Below are 19,867 nucleotides of genomic sequence, written 5' to 3' on the forward strand. Positions count from 1 at the left end.
AATATTCGTTAGTATTATTAAGAGACTAAAGTGAGAGCAAAAGCACGACAGTCTGTACTGTTAAAGCAATAACAAAAAAACATAAAACGAACTACATATACTACACAGCATTGAAAAGACTAACTGTAACTTCCACGCTGAAGATGACAGATAGACTGGCCAGCAAAAGCTGTCTACGACAAACCGCGGCAAATTTAGAAAAAAACGAGGCTGACAACACTTGCTGTACACTGATCAACGATGTTACTTATATATTATTTAAATTTTCCAGATATTAAATTATACTCAGGACTCTTCAAGCTGCATCAACATTCATTATAGTAATGTGTGAAAGTTGATGATGCGCTTCAGGAATCCCTTGGTAAATTTTATGACCTTTGTCAGTACCTATTGACGTACAGTCCAGACGCATCAATTTTTGGACCATTTAGACCAGATTGGCGTTGAATATATCTTCTAACATTTTAATTCTAACATAATCTTATAACATTTTGCATTTTGAGGATGGTAAGAGGTTGAATTAAACAAAATATAATTAATTTATTTCTTAAAGCAGAATTATAAAAATTATCTAAGCCGGGTTAGAATGACCATGGGTCCATGGGGAATACCTATGTCAATTTTTACAATCTCAAAAATGATATCAGATTAAAGTTTCGTAAAAATGCGTGGACAGTTCGCTGGCCAGAGTCTAGCTCCCTAAGAATAATGTAATTTTTTAAATGTACTTTAGTGCCAAAAGCTACAATAGTCGCTGTGGCCTATTTATTCTTGAAAATCACAATTTAAAACTATTTTTATTTCCATGTCATAAAACTCAACGACCGCGACTTACTTGGCCAACTGAAGCATATTCCGTTATGATGCCATTGTTTACATGGTTTCTTATTATACACCAAAAAAACCACAACTAAGTACGTATTAGGAGATATTTTCTTCTTCAAAGTCTCTACACTCTGGACGGGCTGAGTGGTCACAGAGATATCACAATCAAACTTAAATTTTTACCGACTTCAAAAAAGGAGGAGGCTCTCAATTCGAGTATATGTTTTTAGGGTTCTGGAGACAAAATGGCAAAAACGGAACCCTTATAGTTTCGCCATGTTTGTCTGTCTGTCTGTCCGTCCGTCCGCGGCTTTGCTCAGGGACTATCAATGCTAGAAAACTGTAAGTTTGCACGGATATATATTTTGTAAACTATGCCGACAAAATGAACAAGAAAATATTAAAAAAAAATTTTTTTAGGGTATCTCCCATAGGCGTAAAGTGGGGGTGTTTTTTTTTCTCATCCAACCATATAGTGTGGGGTATCGTTGGATAGGTCTTTAAAACCGTTAGGGGTTTGCTCAGACGAGTTTTCGATTCATTGACATTTTAGCGAAATATTCTACTTTAAAGTGCAAATTGTCATTAAAATCGAGCCGCGAGACTACTTAAACTTTACTTGACTCTCAAATAGCAGTCTAAGGTATAAAATATACCTAAACTTGAAAGATTCCGCATAAAATACGAAATCCTTAGAAAAATATTACTTAATTTATTCGTAATGGCTACGGAACCCTATGTTTGTTACGTAATAACTCCGCCAATTGGAACCGAATTTTAAAATTCTTTTTTAGTTATAAAGGATATACATCCGAGGTGGTCCCATTGACACCAAGTCAAGATCTGACTATAGAGATTATGGCATTTTTAACATCAAGTCAAGTATTTACATTCAGAAAGTATCATTTGGTGAACTGGACCCTGATAAAGAAGACCGTAGGTACCGGTTCTCTGTTATAAAATGATATAACTATGCTGTGTTTTGAGCTTAATGGAATCGTTGTGAGATGCACTTTGGCTACACATCACTAAAAACTATGAAAAAAAAATAACAAAAAATGGAACCCACTTCAAAAACCATGAAAATAATTTTCTACTAGTTTGAAGTCGGTGCCTCAGCACGAGGCAGTAGGATACAGTATGTAGGTGAGGTAGACGACTATAGTTCCACTCCTGCTGGAGTTATTTATTTATTTATTCATCTTCAAAGTTTTTGAAGCGGGTTCCATTTTTGGTTAAAAAATGGAACCCACTTCAAAAACCTTGTGATTTTTTGGATAAAAAATATTTCACTTAAATATACTGTAACTAGAGAACGCTGCAAAAAATAGAAAATAAATACTACAACCGGAATCCTGAATCTAAACTTTCGCTATGTAGCCATAGGTCACGAGGTGAGGTCGGTTGAGGATTGATATTTCATTATCTTCCAATTATTTCAGAAGATAATGCAGTGGGTTCCCTTTGCCTTCTTCCCAGTAGCGCTGGAAGCTGGAAGTGAGGAGTTTGTAATTGCCAATAGAGAAATCTGCACTTTCACATTGGCTCTTCTTCTAATTCAATTTCAAATCATTTATTCAGTAAATAGGCCGCAATGGGCACTTTTACAAGTAATTTTTTAAACTACCGGCGCTTTTGGAAATACCATCATTGCCAAGAAGAATGCGCCGCAAGAAACTGATTACTGGAAGTGTTTTGGATACGAGTACAATTTGCAAAATTAGACTCGAACAAACCAATATCACAAGTCAAGTAATACTCCTAAAAGACAACAAACTGGAAAGGCCTTGGTCAGTCGCTAAGCAAGCCAGCAGCAATACTAAAAAAGCTAAAATCTAAAGCCTAATATATTTGCAGTGCGCAAACCTCAATATATTCCCCAGTAAATATTAAACTTGGGCTGCAGAGTATTGTCAAACGTGGTTGGTGTTGGAAGACGGCCAAGAGCGTCCGAATTAAAACACTCGTATATCACCGAGGAACTTGTGATGTCTAGGTGGGGACACTAGATACCGTGGAAGCATTTAATACCTATATTTCTGCGAGTAAACGTTAGATAACAGTCATGTTTAGGTACGATAGAACTTTGTGTAAATTGTTTCTCAGCATATTTAAGGAAGAATTGGTATTTTTACTATTGCAATACTTAAATTTAACTGTCTTACAATATTTTATTATCTTCAAGCGGAAAATATATAATAAAAGCAGCAGTGTTTGAAGTCAAAAGTCTTTGAATAGTGTGAGTTGCCAGTGATGACAATCTGAGACGTGGGCGCTAACGATGGGCCTCATGAGGAAGCTCAAAGTCACTCGGAGGACTATGGCGAGGGCTATTCTCAGGGTTTTTCTGCGGGATATAATCAGAAATGATGATATCCGCAGTAGAACTAAGGTAACCGACATAGCCTGAAGAATTGCGAAACTGAAGTGGCAGTGGGCGGGGCATCATTGCTCTCAGGATTGATGGCCGATGGGATAAGAAGGTTCTCGAATGGCGTCCGCGGACCGGGGAACGAGCTGTCGGTAAGCCTCCAACAAGATGGAGCGACGACCTGGTTAAGATCGTGGGATCGCGGTGGATGCGGAAAGCGCAAGACCAGTCTGAGTGGAAAGTCTTGGGGGAGGCCTGTGTCCAGCAGTGGACGTCTTTTCGCTTTGCATGCGCGCGCGTATTCATGTGTGTTAGTATGTGTGCGAAAGTTCCATTGCGAGAGAAAGGTCTTCAAGTGGCGACCATGCACCAAAAGACGAAGCATCGGCAGACCTCCCACTAGACAGACAGACACAAACACACACACACACACACACACACACACACACACACACACACACACACACACACACACACACACACACACACACACACACACACACACACACACACATATACACACACACAGACACACAATAGCGGTCAAACTTATAACACTCCTTTTCTTGCATCGAGGGTTAAAAAGAAGACGTCTCTCTGCATGACGACTTAACCATGCCCGTAAAACATTATGTAATCAAATAAATTGAGGTACAGTTATGCCAATATGATTCGGAACGCAACAAGCCCCTATGTTAGCCTTTTCCAAACCCAGACTTCCAGAGCGTATTTACAAAAACTACTTCGAAACTTACTTCGTTAAACTTACCTAAGTTAGTTTCAACATCGTTTTCCCCAAAAAAGCCGTGGTCATTCTCAGGTAGGAGGAATAAACTAGCATATATCTTTTTTGGTTCAGTGCGTTCCACAAAAACATAGGCAAGAAAAAACTTTACGACATTACGATATAAGGAAAATGGTCGTGTTATACTTCGTAAGTAGTTTGGGCGTGAGCTAGTTTCCGCTGCGGATTTTCTTGCTTGATAACAAGTTTATAATAATAACTTTATCGGGGTTACGTTATAAACATCCTTACTTTTGGCGGTGAATTTGGCGCAACATAGTCAAGTGTACATGCGCTTTAAATATATTCCCACAGACCGGCGTGAAAATAGTAATTTAGCTACTGTGTTTCATACGGTGCCTTGCCCCCCTCCTCCTTCCCCCCTTTAGCCTCACTTTTAGCCCGGCAACGCACCTGCAGTCCTAATAATGCTGTAGATGCCCATGGGCGGCGGCGATCACCATCAGGTGACCCGCACGCTTGTTTGCCAGCTATTTGACATAAAAAAAATCACAGCAGCAGTTTTTGTTTACTTAGCTTGAAGAAGCACGTGAAATAAAACAACCAATCTAATGTCCTGAAAGTTTGTAAGCATCTTTAAATATCCAGTGTTTAAGTCCCGATATAGCTTAAGCTGAAGTGGCAATGGGCGAAAAAAGCCGTCGTGGCCTAGCGGTTTGACCTATCGCCTCTCAAGCAGAGATTCGTGGGTTCAAACCCCGGCCGCCCGCACCTCTTGAGTTTTTAAAAATTCATGTGCGAAATTACATTTGAAATTTACCACGAGCTTAACGGTGAAGGGAGGAAGCCTGCACACGCCTGTAAAGTAAATCAATAGTGTGTGTGAAGTTCCCAATCCGCACTGGGCCCGCGTGGAACTACGGCCCAAGCCCGCTCATTTTGAGAGGAGGCCTGTGCCAGCAGTGGGACGGAAATAGGTTGGGATGGAATGATGGATATCAATGGGCGAGCCACATCGCTCAAAGAACAGCTGAGATAACCGTTGGGGAGAAAAATCCCCGAGTGGTAACCTCTTACCGGAATACGAAGCGTTGGCTGGCCTCCTACTAGGTGGACTGTGTGGTATACTATGAGGGTACATTTAATATTGTTACGTTGTAAGGTAGATAAATAAATCAGTTGTGTCGTTGACCTAGCGTGTCCTTCGCATCGCTCGGTGCGCACAAATCACACATTAAACTATAAGTTGCATCCCCTAACAGTGGCGAAGTGTCAGATATTTCCATGGTAAAGCCGAAGCAAAATCGCTTACATCTTTCACAGATCCTGAACGTTCTGTTGTCCTATTTTGTACGAGTAAATGTTGGTCAAGCCGGTGGGAATCGAGTTCTATACACGCTTCGCTACTGTCCCCTACTAAAGTCACTAAGGTAGCCCATTTCAACTCTTCTTTTATTTCATTAAGGGCGATGAACTGCTTAACGCGTCTTATCTCGTAACTCGACCACTTTTTGCTCGATAAGTTTTTTCAATTGGCATTTTTGTTTAAACACTATCACGCACGCGATAAAGTAAATTTTGAGTTTAGAACTCGTCGCCAGTAATATTTAGGGAATAATTTAGTGAAGCGATGCGAAGGTTATGCTAGGACAACGATACAACTGATTTATCTACCTAACAACGTAACAATATTAAATGTACCCTCATAGTATACCACAGACTGATATCACGAGTGCTGCGGGCAACCGAAAGATACAAATGGCGATTTCTAAGGGGGCCTCTGTTCAACAGTGGACGTCTTCCGACTGATGAATATGATTTTCTTTTTTTTAACGTTAAATATCTTACGTATATCTAAATGGGATGCAATGCGAAGCGCTAATGCGACTTCAGGTCATTGTACGCTCTAGTTTGGCAACCACAGGCACTCTCCTATCGCACTTGTGAGATAAGGGATTTACTTCGCTTAGCGGGATTTAGAGCCCAAAATATAGTCTTTCTCCAGAACAACTATAACACGGTATTAGACTTTTATAATTTATTTTACAAATTAAAGCTTTACAAATACAAATAATTACGTTCGGATTTCAATTCCATAGTGTTAGCAGTTAAAAATTACAATCTTATCGCCATGGTTAGTAGTTTATAAAAAAAATTGTCATGCTAGCTAAGGTTTAGCTTTAGGCTTAAAGACATTTTATTCTCATATAAGACATTACATCACTTCCATGAGACAATAGTTTGCATTAAGTATCACTAATTTATTATAAAATATAAATAACAAAATCCTAAACTTAAATAAAACTAAATGCCCCAGTGCACCGGCATTACAGGCGCTAGCAGTTGCACATAACGTTTACAATGCATAATTATTATCGTTTTTTTTAAATCTACTTTTAGAAATAACAGATTTGAAATTCAAGATAAGGCAGAGAAAGAAATACACCAGCTACAAAAAACGTTTTAAAAGGAGACAGAATTCTGATACCTATATAGATTTTTCATAAAATATAGATAGGGTTTCTTTAAACTGGTCAATACATCGTCACTTTATTTGGAAACGGTTTTCAGAATAAACTCATAATAATATATATATTTCTATATATAGAAATTGAAACACTATATTTTTTAGAAAAACTTATTTTTTGCTTATTTTTTACGTATAGCAACCAACCATATCTGTCATTCTTTTTTTAAATTTATATCATATCAAAACGTAATCGTAGCTTGGAAAATATCCAAGAAATTATGACGCAAAACCCAAACAAACAAGCCAAAATAGGGCATACAATGAAGTCATATGGAAGTATGTACCATCAATAATGCCTTATATCCCTAGAATGCTGAGAAAGTCACGCGGTTGAGGCTCTCCGTAAACAAGTGTTTGTGGGAACAGCCATTTGGAATGAAATAACAAGTTTGTTTTATATAATGTCGGGATATATTTTTCTTTAATTGTTCTTGAAGGTCAAGTTTCATTAGAGTTCTGTACTCGAAAGATAATAAACGGAACCATATAAATATTGCTAGACTGTCCGTCCGTCAATCCATCAAAAAACTGTATCTCAAGACTCATAATAAATGCAATAGCTAAATTTTATATTTATAGTTAAATCCCATCCCAAGTTAGATCCCATAGAGCTTATGGGAACGGAAGCAATACCATGTCCTCGGTACCGCTTTGCTTTCAGAGCATGACATGAGTGCGTGTGAGCTAGCTTTGGGGCGGCAGACGTGAGCTTGCCTTCGAAATCCAAAAGCTGGTTACTTGAAACTAAAAACTTAAAAAATGGTTACTTGACCTGAAATGTATATTTCAGAATTAAATTATTATTATTTATTTTTTTAATTTATGACGGTGGAAGCATTCTACACTTCCACTGAACGTTTTGTAACTAAGGGTATACATCCCTGTATTTTTTTTTTGTATTTTTTTCTCTAATTGTATACAGTAGTTTTTAAGTATTTTATTTGTAATTATTTATTTTGAAAGTTTCTTGCGGCGCATTCTTCATGGTATTTCCGAAAGCGCTGGTAGTTTAAAAAATGACGTGTAAACTTGCCCATTGCGGCCTATTTACTGAATAAATGATTTGAATTTTGAATTTTAATTAAAAAAATCTAAAAAAAAATACAAGAAAACTCCACACTGCATACATTTTTTTTGGAGCAAGATTAGTAACTTACCTACTTACTAGCTAGACGCGTGGCCTAAATAGGTCTAGGCACGCACACACTTCACAACTCGGTAGAAACAGCTTCGAGAAAGAGGCTAATAGGCGAATACAGTTGGGCTGGGCTGCTTTCGGGAAACTTCGGCATATCTTGTCGTCTGACACCCCTCAGTGCCTAAAAACGAAAGTCTTCAACCAGTGCGTCCTACCAGTTTTAACCTATGGAGCCGAAACGTGGACCTTGACTGCGGGGTTAATACACAAATTCAAGGTCGCTCAGCGTGCTATGGAGAGAGCAATGCTAGGGGTTTCTTAGAAGAATAAAATCCGAAATCACATTATCCGAAAAATAACGAAAGTCACCGACGTTGCTCAGAGAATTAGTTCGCTGAAGTGGCGCTGAGCTGGCCACGTCTGTCGCAGGGCCGATGAACGTTGGAGTAGACGAGTCCTCGAATAGAGACCACGGACGGGAAAACGTAGTATAGGGAGTCCTGAGGCATAGCTGGCGGCGGATGGATGCGAGGGGCTGAAGACAGATTGTTTTGGCGCGCCATGAAAGAGGCCTATGTCCAGCAGTGGAATGCTGTGTGCTGATGATGATGATGATGACGCACACACTGTGTGATTTGTGTGTGTTCTTAAGTATGGAGGTGGAGGAACTGCATGAACACACATCTTTTGCATAAGCGTAGCTATCATAAGGTCGAGGGTGAGCAAAGTAATTGTTCCAGTTCATTAATGCGTGCATAAAGAAGTGCGTCATATCGTCGTGGAATGTCCCTTAACAAAATATGGAGGTAGGATAGAAGACTTCAAAACCCTCACGAGCGAAGCAGCAGAATATCTTAGAAAGTGTAAATTTAAGCCATAATTTAAGCGTAGTTTGTAAGCCATACGATAAATAAATAGTTTATGTATGCAAACCATCTATAGGGTATCTAAAGGTTAGTAAGGGTAGGGGGGTTAGGGGGGGTATCTAAAGGGTAGGTGGCATTTAAAATAAGTAGATCATAATATTTATTGTTCAGTCAAGGAACTGAATCGCGTAACAAGATGTGACTTTTCTCTAACCGATGTATGGAATGTCATCTAGCACAAAGGGACCACCCTAAGGCTGCGGCTCCACTGAGGCGGAGACGAGCGGAGCGGAAAGGAGACGTGTAGGGATCAACCGATCCTGACACGTCTGATGATAATGAGGCGGAGACGAGATGAGGATTCAACTGATATGCTTCGTGATAAAGTCTATTTGTGATAAAGTTTTTTCGTGATAAAGTCATTCGTGAAAAAGTTTTCGAGAAAAAGTTTTTCGTGATTAAGTACTGACACGGCTTGGTCGATCCCTACACGTCTCCTCTCCGCTCCGCTCGTCTCCGCCTCAGTGGAGCCGCAGCCTAATGCGCGATTTAGTTTCTTTCACTGTACCAATTGTTGTCACTTGAGCAAGCGAGAGACGCACGGATTCTTGGTCATTAAGCCGAGCTTAGACTTGCAAGAAAAATCCTGCAAGTTGCATTACATTGCGGCGCTCGAGTGACCATTACAAACTCGTTGGCCTTACGGCCTCGCGATGTAATGCAACTTGCACGATTTTTTTTGCAAGTCTAACTCGGCTTTACGTTAAGCCTCGTCAGGCGTGCTTGTCCAGTCATAATGATCGTTTAGGAACCCTTTGAGAAAAATAAAGACTTTTCGGCTTTATTCTATCTATCAAGTACTTCCAGTCGTCTGTCAGGCTTGTGTGACCTCTCGAAACGTCCTAACATAACATAATTGCCCATCAAACCCAAACAAAGCCTACTTATGACATTTCGTTACTTATAACCTAGTGTTGTTTACTTCACGGCTTCGCACGCGTAAATAATTACTAAATTCTCGTGATAATTCCCATAAATATCATCGTCATCTTTATTGACGTTGCTTTTATACAACAATGACGAATTGCATGACTCTATAGCGAGCGGAACCTGAGAGTCCAAAAAAGCTAATAATAGTGGTAGACTAGGTCGATCGAAAAGACCATGTGGTCGCTTACCTTCCCGATGGTCAGACCTCGTTAGGTCACTCACCAGCCTATCTGTCGCAAAAGCACTAAAGACTGCCGAAGACAGAAAATATGGAGAAGCATAGTGCAACGAGCCATCAGCACTTCAGACAAGGCACGACCTTCAGCAATACCGACCTTCAGAAGAGATAGCGAGCGGAATATCGGAATAAAAAGTATTCTATGTGTTAATCCAGATCTCCAGTTATTTACACACCAAATTTCATCCAAAACCGCCAAGCTGTTTCAGCGTGAAAGAGTAAAAAACATACGCAACACAAACTTTTACATTTTTAATATTAGGTATTAACCACAAGCGCAAACAACTGCCTCCTTCATTTTCATTTGCACCTTATCTGAACGGCTCAGAATCGATTCTAGCTTGTCATAGGGAATGATGAAATACTGCGTCGGGCAAGCATAAATTCTTGTTCGTCCGAAGTCCGACAAATGGCACGTTTACCTCAGCTTTTGGCGGAGACCAGACTACCATAAATTTTGGTCTTTTATGCACATGCTACTGATATATTTACCAAGTACAATGCTTAGTAATTTACCAGTGTTTCTTGTGTGTTAATAAGTTTTTCATTTGTAATACAAGTTTTTTTGCTAACTTTACTTTTTATTAAAAAGCCGTGGTGGCCTAGTGGTTTGACCTATCGCCTCTGAAGCAGAGGATCGTGGGTTCAAACCCCAGCTCGCACAACTGAGTTTACCACGAGCTTCACGGTGAAGGAAAACGTCGTGAGGAAACCTGCATTACCTGCGAAGCAATTCAATGGTGCGTGTGAAGTTGACCCGCGTTATCATCCGCAATATCACTTTACATGTGTACCAAATTTCAAGTCAATCCGACCAGTAAGAGTGGGCCAAAAGCAACTTGCTAGATTTGACCCTAAAATAAACATGGTAAGTTAAACAAAACCTTGTAAAAAAAGCCATGATAGGCTAGTGGTTTAATCAATGGCTTCTTGAGCAGAGGTTCATAGGTTCAGACCTGAGCTAGCACATCTTAGAAATGAAATAACTGTAATGAGTTTTTTGCGTTAATTTCTATAAAAAGAAAACATTATTATAAATTTTAAGAATAACGACGATTAGTACTTTTTTATTTCGAATTTTTAGACAAGTATTTCCTTCTTGCGTCAGCAATTATCAGATTCCCCTAAATATGTGACGTATTTTGTGGATCCCTGTTCCTCCTTTATTATTCGAAGAGCATGTATAATTTTTGTCTCCGAACGCTACAAAAGTCCAAGATTATTCTATTACGCTGCTGTATAGTAACTTTATTTTGCCACAGCGAGAGGCTCGGCCACGTCTTCAAGCAATAACATTGCCGGCACTTACCGCAACGCAAGATATTTAAACGCAGAGGGTAAATTCTTTTATAGGACCGCGATAACTCTCTTCTTCTCTATCTCTCTCTCACTCTCTCTCTCTCTCTCTCTCTCTCTCTCTCTCTCTCTCTCTCTCTCTTTCATCACGCATACTAACATTTTAGTGTTTTAGGCTCTATCTTGTTAGTCATATTAAAGTCACAATAAACTTTTATGGGGATATTAAAAAAACATGACCGAAATGAAAATTGTCTGATTTAGAATATAATGAGTTCATTTGTTGATTGCTGATTTGTTTTTTTTAAAACATGCTGATTCATTATATTTCTTTATTTTAATCTCTTATAGGCCAAGACTTTATATTTTTGGATCTAATTATATAATAAAATACATAATGAGTCATATCAGGAAAAAAAAATACTCTTGAGGACATTTAAAATATTGAAAAGAGAAATGTATAATTTCCACGAAATACCAAGTAAAATACCTCTAAGGTAAATCCAATTTATTTCATGTTAAAATAACCTTTGACATTTATCCCAAAGCTGAGTACGGAGGGCCAATAAATGAACCATTAACCTCAACCTAATAAAGCAGTATTAGTTAATAAACCTTTCAGCGCAAACCTCAAAGCGTCACGGCCAGCTACTGAATCGCTATTGCATGTCACCTTCTTAGCCTGCATCCTGCTCTTACTATATTGTTAAGAGAGGGAGACGAGAGTCGCTTCAGCTGATGGAAGTTTGCTTATTACAGAAGGGCACAGCACACAAAGAGACAGATGAATCTATGCATTTTGCTTTTGGATTTTGAAATAGGTTTATAAAACTGGTTGCACATATATTGTGGGTTAGTTTTTAACGACATTAATAATTGAATTAGTTATCTATCATTGTAATACAAACTAGACTAGTGTATTTCAATACATAAAAAGGGAAATGCTGCCAGCATCTTTGGTACCATGCCGCAGGGTCCATTTTTAGATTGATTGATTATAGAGATTGATTATAGTTTTAGCTGATTTAATTTTAATGTTGTTTTAGTTTTTTTATTATGGTACCTAATCTACCTTTTAAACTGTTCTATAAGTATGCGCGGTTTAACTTAATAAATTTGTAAATAAATTTAATAAATTTAATCTGTAATGTAAATGTTTACATAGTTTAAGGGGGTATTTCAATATTTAAGACACCAATTTATTGACATTGTTTTGTATACATTTTGTTAAATATTCGTACCTATTCAAATCAATTATAGCTCAAGTTGCAAAAGACATAATAATTAATAACAAACTAGCCTAATCTTCAGTTGATATTTTTTTTTATTAATTATCGTTATACTCTAATTAACTTGATGCAACTAACTATTAAGCGGTTGGCACAACTGGAGACCAAAAGGCCGGCAGCTATCTCTCTCAAACAATCAGCATTAAATAGCTATTGAACAAGGAAACTCTGCCAGCCTTTTGGGCACAATGCCACACGGGCCATTTCAGTTTTAAGGAATTCGTTTTAGTTACGTATTTGTTTTTTTTTTTATATTGGACGTAATTTCAATTCAATAATATCAATCAAATATTAATACAATATTAAATTGTTTCGGAGTACTATTAAGTATTTAGTGAGTAAATGAGATTAGACTTGGCATAACTGACGGACGACGAAGATGGGGAAAGTTACTTTATTTTATTTTATTTAATTTACCACATAGTATCGTAAAAAGTTGGTAGCGAATTAAGGTGTCCCACGGAATTCCTAGTATCAATAAATAATAATAAATAAATATTTGGTTCTATCTCTAGCGGACCTTCGTCCTATAAGTAATACTTAATTGAATTAAAACATTACCTTTTCACAAATTCGTGTCCATTATCACATTCACTGTTAGCAGTTGATTTGAAAATTTTGCCGCAATCACAACTGAAACAAAACGAGAATTTTGTTAGTATTTTTTCGTTCGAGTTATTTTGCTGACTGCACTTTTAATTACATAATTTCACTTGCATCATTATTACAGCTTTATACTCGTACCAAATTTAAACTCAATCCGACTGGAATGGGATCTTAATAAATTCTCTAATATCCAAGCGTACTATACTTAGCGGCAAAAAATCTGGGTCTCAAATGTATGCAGTAATAGGTAATTTTGTATGTAGAGTGGGTCAAATTTGGTATCGCTTAGTACCTATATTTAACGCAGCAAGCTAAATAAACACTTGTAAAAAATCAAATTACTCCGCAACTCACACCAAACATCAACAACCAAGACAGCTTACTTTAAAAGACAATCATTCGAGCGAACAAATTCGCTTCGGTTAAATTTAAATTAATCTAATGACTTAGCTGCCCCGTCGTCTGTGCACTCGTGGGGCTGACGGGTCGGAAATTACGGGCCTTTGAATCACCACAACCGTATTCATTGGCGTTTGTTCGATGGGCAAAATGGCGGTATACTTGACGGTTGATTTTAAAATCGACCACTAATACTCGTACTGTATAAAACTATTGTAATATTATTGTAAGAGGAATCCATGCCCCAACTCTTGCATGCTCTTAGACATGTTTCATCAAAATCAGTTCAGTTGTTTTTGAGATATTGAACTTTGAATTGACAAAATCGGGGGTCTTCCAACTTTTTTTTGGTTAGGTTAAGTTATATTTTGTTTAAATAATAAACTTAGTACCAAAACTTGAAGATATAGTTTATAAACAAGATTATGTCTTATTAAGCCAGTTTAATTTTGAAGGTAGGTACGTTATTATTATAGTATATACTTAGTACTTATTGTATGTACTAAACAAGCCTAACTTGAATTATGATAAGTAGTCGCGATAGTTGGTTTAGTTATGTAAGTCCTGATAAAATGCTTATAATCTAGTAGTAAAATTCAGGTGGTCTGGTCACAATCAAAACCTGAAACTTCTAATAAAATGTAGAGTCCACAAAAAAAAAATCTGCTTAATTTATATATTGTAAATTGTAGTTTTTCTTCTAAGTTAATGAATGTCGTCTGCACAAAAGTGGGTTGACAAGGTCTCTTGTTAACGAAATGTCGCAAACGAAACCTAGAAAACATGAATAGCCCTTACCATCCTTTTTACTCACGAAATTGTCATAGTAAAACATTCCCATAAAGGTTAATATTAAAATACAAGCAGTTTAAAGTTTTTAACAGTTTTAAATAATGGACGGGTCTATATCGACTGGTAGAATATTGTTGGTCATAATATAATATTTGAATAAAGAATTTCAATCGCAGTTCAACGCGGGAATGCTGCCTGCGTGATGGGCACCATGCCAAGAGGCCCATCTCTCTTTTTTAATTAAAGTTTTAGTTATAGTTATTTTAATTTAATAGTAGTTTTAGTTCTATAGATATTTTGTATTTTCTTAATATTTCACATAACTTTTTTTTCTCTAAAACCATTTATATCAGAATTGTTATAAAACAAAAATCTAACCTAACCTATAGAGTTCTACAGGATGAACATTTAAAAAACTATTATAAAAAAGTTTCCGCGGGAAAAAATTTATGACTAAGAATAATTATGACTTATAAAATTAAAGCAGTCGAAAAGATCCCTTAAAAGAAGATTGGTTAAATCCCAGTAATCCTAATTTCTACTAAGTAATAATACAAATGCGAAAGTTTGTGTGTATGTACTTGCGTACGTTTTTACTCCTTCACGCTAAAATGGCTGGACAGAGTTAGACGATATCTCGATTATTCCATAAAAATTGAATGAAAATTAAAAATGTTGTCTGATAGAACACTTCTTAATTATATAAGTTAATGTGTCTACTCCAATAATTATTCGTTTTCGTTTTATTTTCTTTAAAAACCGTTTATAAACGTTAATACGAACTTATATATTAAGAAGTGTTCTATCAGACAACATTTTTAATTTCATTCAATTTTTATGGAATAATCGAAAAAACTAACAAAAATGTAATGTTGCCAGCTTTGCAAGTATAAACGCTCTTAATGCGAGCGAATTTCAACCTTAAAATCAGTGCTGCAAGTTTCTTTTGCTCGCAGCTTATGCTGAGCCTAAGCCCATTACCACCTGCTTACGTGTAATTGTTTTTTAATTGTGCTGTCTTATTTTCTGTGGCAATAAATATTATTTAACACTAGTTAGACATATTCTCTATATCTGCCCATGATCACGACACTACTAAGTGGTTAATGTGTCGAAATATTAAAAGAAAGGAAAATATTTATTTGTTTATTTATTTATCTGGAGCTAATTAAAAGGTATCCCTCATCTACACTTTGATGTAAATCAAACAAATCCACATTGTAGGATTCTCTATCGCATGGGAAATTAGCCAAGTCCGCCCTTTTCGTGTCTACAAGTTATAGGGAATTTCTATGCAAATCTCAAAGCTTTTTAGATCCAAAGGTTTGGGTTGGGTGTTGATTCTTTAGATAGTTAGTTAGGACTTTTGTTTATTATTATGTTTTTGTAGCTCTACTTTTTTGAATAGTGTTTGTTTTAAACATATAAAATAGATTATATTAGATCAACGGGTTACGGAGACACTATGGAGGTACGCCGATTGCTTCTAAATGCCAACCTAGTTTCGGTTTTGGTACTTATTTCGGCGGAATTTTGCCGAAACCGAAACTCGCTGAAACCAAAATTGAAATTGAGATTTCGGCCGGACACTAGAAAACAATGATATTTGATAGGTAATTTAAATACTTTTATGGGATGGCCATCGAAGCAGAGGCAGACCGAAGAGGAGATGGCGGGACGACGATTGAACACACATCAAATGGAATGACAGGAGCATGCTCTCGACAGAGACGAATGGTTGAAAAAAGGGGAGGCCTTTGCCCAGTTGTAGGACACCTTAACCAACTAAGGAAAAATCACTTTTATTCCTTATCGAAAGTACAAACTGAGACATGGATGCACAGAAAAACCAGAAAAAGAGACCAGCGCTGGGAATCGATCCCAGGTCCTCAGCATTCCGTGCTGCGTGCCATACCCCTACACTACGACTGGACAAGACACAGGAGGAGTACAGACACGAATTTTTCCTATGCACACATATCTCAGGTTGCTTTTTTCTACTACGCTACGCTAGCACTAGCGACATCTAGAGCGATAATTGGAGTTGAAATATAAAATATAAAATGACTCCAAATAACCTATCATACTTTTATTCCATTTCAAACTCGTAACAAATAGTACGGGCGGGCATGTACGAGCCTCTCGCACCAACATGGATTCGTAATATGCCGTAAAAGGGTGTAGGTTGCTATTGGCGTAGGAAATCGCGGCACTCCGGAGTCGACAATGTACGTCGCTATTTTCTATTGTGTTTTGTAACCGCTAAAGTGAAGTTATGTGTTGATATTTTTGTAGTGATAGAAAAATGAAGCAAGAAGAGCTGTAGGGGCTGTTACACCATCCTTTGATTAAATTTATTTGACGGATAAAATAATGTGATGACGTCTCCCTTTATTCGAACAAAACAAACAGAGACGGCATCACATTCATCCGTCAATTTTTAATCAATGGATGGTGAAACAGGGGGTTAGACTTTGAATTGAGTATTTTCCTGTGTAAAAAAAAGAACAATTTAATCTGCGGAATCTGCCAGTTAAATTATTAGTGTGCTGTTGGGGTTGCAGTGGCGGTGTAGCGCCTCGGCGATGTTCGCGGAGGCACAGACAGATGAAATGAAATTAAATTAAATTTTAAAAAAAAATTGGGGCAAACAAATATGTATAATAGATACAGCAAAAAACAATAATAATAAAGTGAAATAAAATAAAATGAGAATACAAAATACAAAAAATGAATAAAAATACTTATTTGCTTGTGCCCGAAATGGTCCCGCCTCAGCATAAAATGCGGATTCCTTTGGTTGAGCCAGCGCTGGTCTTCCGGCGAGACCAGATAGTTTTGGTAGGCTAGCGACATCTATACCGTAGCCCTCATCGAGAAACTTTTTTCGGCACTCCAATGGAACTAACCTACCTACCCCCTACCCCTCCCTACCTACCCTATCTGTTTTTCAGTTTGTATTTTCAACTTAGGTTTTACGGTATGCCCGTAAATGTAAAAGTTTGGAATTGAAATAAAAAATACAAAAAGATTCCAAAAAAACAATCTTCATTGTTACTAACCGAATATGGATTTTTATCTGAATTAAAGATTAAATAATATAAACATTTATTGGACATGACAATAAGATATTGTTGCTGAAGTAGCAGATGAAAGAGCTTAGTTGGAAGCAGATAATCCTATCCTATTAATATTATAAATGTGAAAGTTTGTGTGTGAGTGAGTTTGTGAGTGAGTGAGTATGTTTGTTACTTCTTCACGCTGAAACTGCTGAACGGATTTAAATGAAATTTGGCAAAAAGTTAGTGTATAACCTGTATTAAAACAAAGGATACTTTTTATCCCGATATTCCCACGGGATAGGAATAATTTATTTATTATTTATTTATTTATTCAAGAACAACATACCGATACCTCCTACGTATAATGGTACAAGTGACAAATTTCTGATTTTTAGTTTTTTGCAATTTTGTGATTAATATTTCCTTATTTACCTACCACAAAAAATTTGGACGGATATTCCTATTAGTTTTGGAAATAAAGTGACGTATATGAATGCATCTAACACCGTTTTGCTAATCAGTACAACGTATACTGAGGCAACCGACATGCACCACTATACGCGGCACCGATATTGTCGCGGGGCCGGGGAAGTCGAGTGTAACTGGCAGTTGCCTCAGTGTACGCGCTAGCCGTCGCTGCGTGCGGACCGTTTAAACTGTTCTACGAGCACATAATTTGATAGTATATATAAAAAAAAACATGTTTTGGTTTGGCAAGACCACAATAGCCGTATTTCTCATAGACAGCCATGGAAACTTAATCCAATGTGAAACCTTTTCGTGATCTATTTCGCTATGATTTCTTTGGCAAATGTATGGGATGTCAACATAACATTGGTAGTACAACGGTTCCACCCCAGTACCAGTACGTGAATTCAGTTTCCTCGGCTATACCTACATGTACGCGTGCTAGAAATATAACATTGCAGTATTACATTGCATTTTGGTAGTTGAGCATCCCCAAAAAGAAGGCGAAGGCATGCATGCTTTAATTAAAATGAGAACAGTAAATTTCAATATACCTACAGGTTGATAAAAAAAATCCTGTACTATACTGTAACCCATATTAGGGCTACTGATTACTAATACGATATAAGTGGGAAAACATCGAAATTAGAAAGTCTTCTTGCGACTCCACTTCCATACAAAACTTTTTTTTCGAATCACAGTATTTTTCTACTTGGATCATATTAGTAATTAGTAGCCCTAATGTGGTTTAAAGTATAGTACAGGGTTTTAATAACACCCTATACACATTTTTTATACACACCTAAGAAATGGTACCTGGCTATGTATATGGCGAAAACGGGTAAACCGTATGAAGTTATAGAAGTTTCCCAAGACTCAGAAACAGACACAAAATTTAAATCTATTGTCAAGAAGACATTAATATATAAGGCGTGTTATTAAAATTAATGATTATATCATGGATAGGGAAATTTGGAAATAATTCCGATCCGCATTGGCGAGTGCTTACTGCAAATAGCGAATTGAGAACTGTTTTAAATATGTAGTTGTGTTAAATACTTGTGATGTATGGATATCACTAAAATATGATTGTAAATCTGTTTACAAAATTTACCTAGGTTTATTGCCAGACTCTTCTCAACAGAGGTTTTTACGAACCGGTGGTAATTTTTTTTGACATTCATAAGTGCTTGTTACAATCTAAATTGAATAAAGATATTTTGACTTTGACTCAATATTTCATGTCAAAGCTTGTCTTAAGCAAAGTGACAATCAGATTCGCGCACGAAGGGTTCCGTACCATCTATACAACTTCATTAGGATTAGCAAAAAAATGGCAAAAAAATTACATTTGTTGTATGGGGCCCCCTTAAATATTTATTCTGATCTATTTTTGTTATATATATATTATATCGACTACAGTTATACATAATCTGTGAAAATTTCAACTGTCTAACTATCATGGTTCATGAGATACAGCCTGGTGACAGACGGACGGACAGCGAAGTAGTATAAAGTAGTAGGGTTTCCGTTTATACCCTTTGGGTACGGATCCCTGAAGAGGCACAAAAAGCTAAACCGTTATGTGGATACAAATGGGTGCGATGCGATATATGTATCACATGAGGAACCTTTCACAATAAAATATGAGTACACATTTGAACAGGAATACGAATCCATTGAACGTGCTTTCATTAATTTAAAGCACTTTTCTTAATAAAACCATTTATATTTCAAGTGAGGTTTTTTATAAAGGTATATTTCTGTATTTTGTATAGCACGTTTAAAACATTACTAGCGGTATATTGGTACAAGTGGCATGCTAATGTTAGCGTATATTGATGCAAGTGATAAAAACGTTTTAAATCAATAGATGAAGGTAAAAGAGCATCTGTTTTATTGTTCATTGCAAGCCATATAAGTATTTCATCTAAAAATTCATATACAATATAAAATATCGTTAGATCAGTAATCTACGCATTACGCCGTATACTGGAGCAAGTGGTAATTAGCTCAGTATACCGCACAACTACAAGATGTAAAATACGCGTATAGTAGTGTATCTGCAATTTTCTCAAAAACTATAAGAAATTTCAAAATTCCATGAATACAGGTAGAAAGCAAATATTTTCTTTGGAACCAATGCAAAATTTTGAAAAGTTATATCATCAAATGAGAAAGTTACAGGTTTTGGAACCTTTGAACAGCTCTCCTGTAAATTTATGATTATGCACTTGTACCAGTATACGTAG

The 19,867-nt window shown here is 36.9% G+C and overlaps 1 protein-coding gene across 4 annotated transcripts in view; it reads right to left on the reverse strand.

Annotated features, from left to right (window-relative positions):
* Positions 1-19,867, reverse strand: part of LOC141429788 (uncharacterized) — a 369,922-nt gene that overhangs the window by 79,489 nt on the left and 270,566 nt on the right. For all 4 annotated transcript variants that reach the window (XM_074090325.1, XM_074090328.1, XM_074090326.1 and 1 more), the window contains one exon: positions 12,850-12,921. The gene's annotated coding sequence lies outside the window, so the exon portion shown is untranslated. The remainder of the gene's footprint in view (positions 1-12,849; positions 12,922-19,867) is intronic.

This window comes from Choristoneura fumiferana, chromosome 7, assembly GCF_025370935.1.
Source record: "Choristoneura fumiferana chromosome 7, NRCan_CFum_1, whole genome shotgun sequence".
NCBI lineage: Eukaryota > Metazoa > Arthropoda > Insecta > Lepidoptera > Tortricidae > Choristoneura > Choristoneura fumiferana.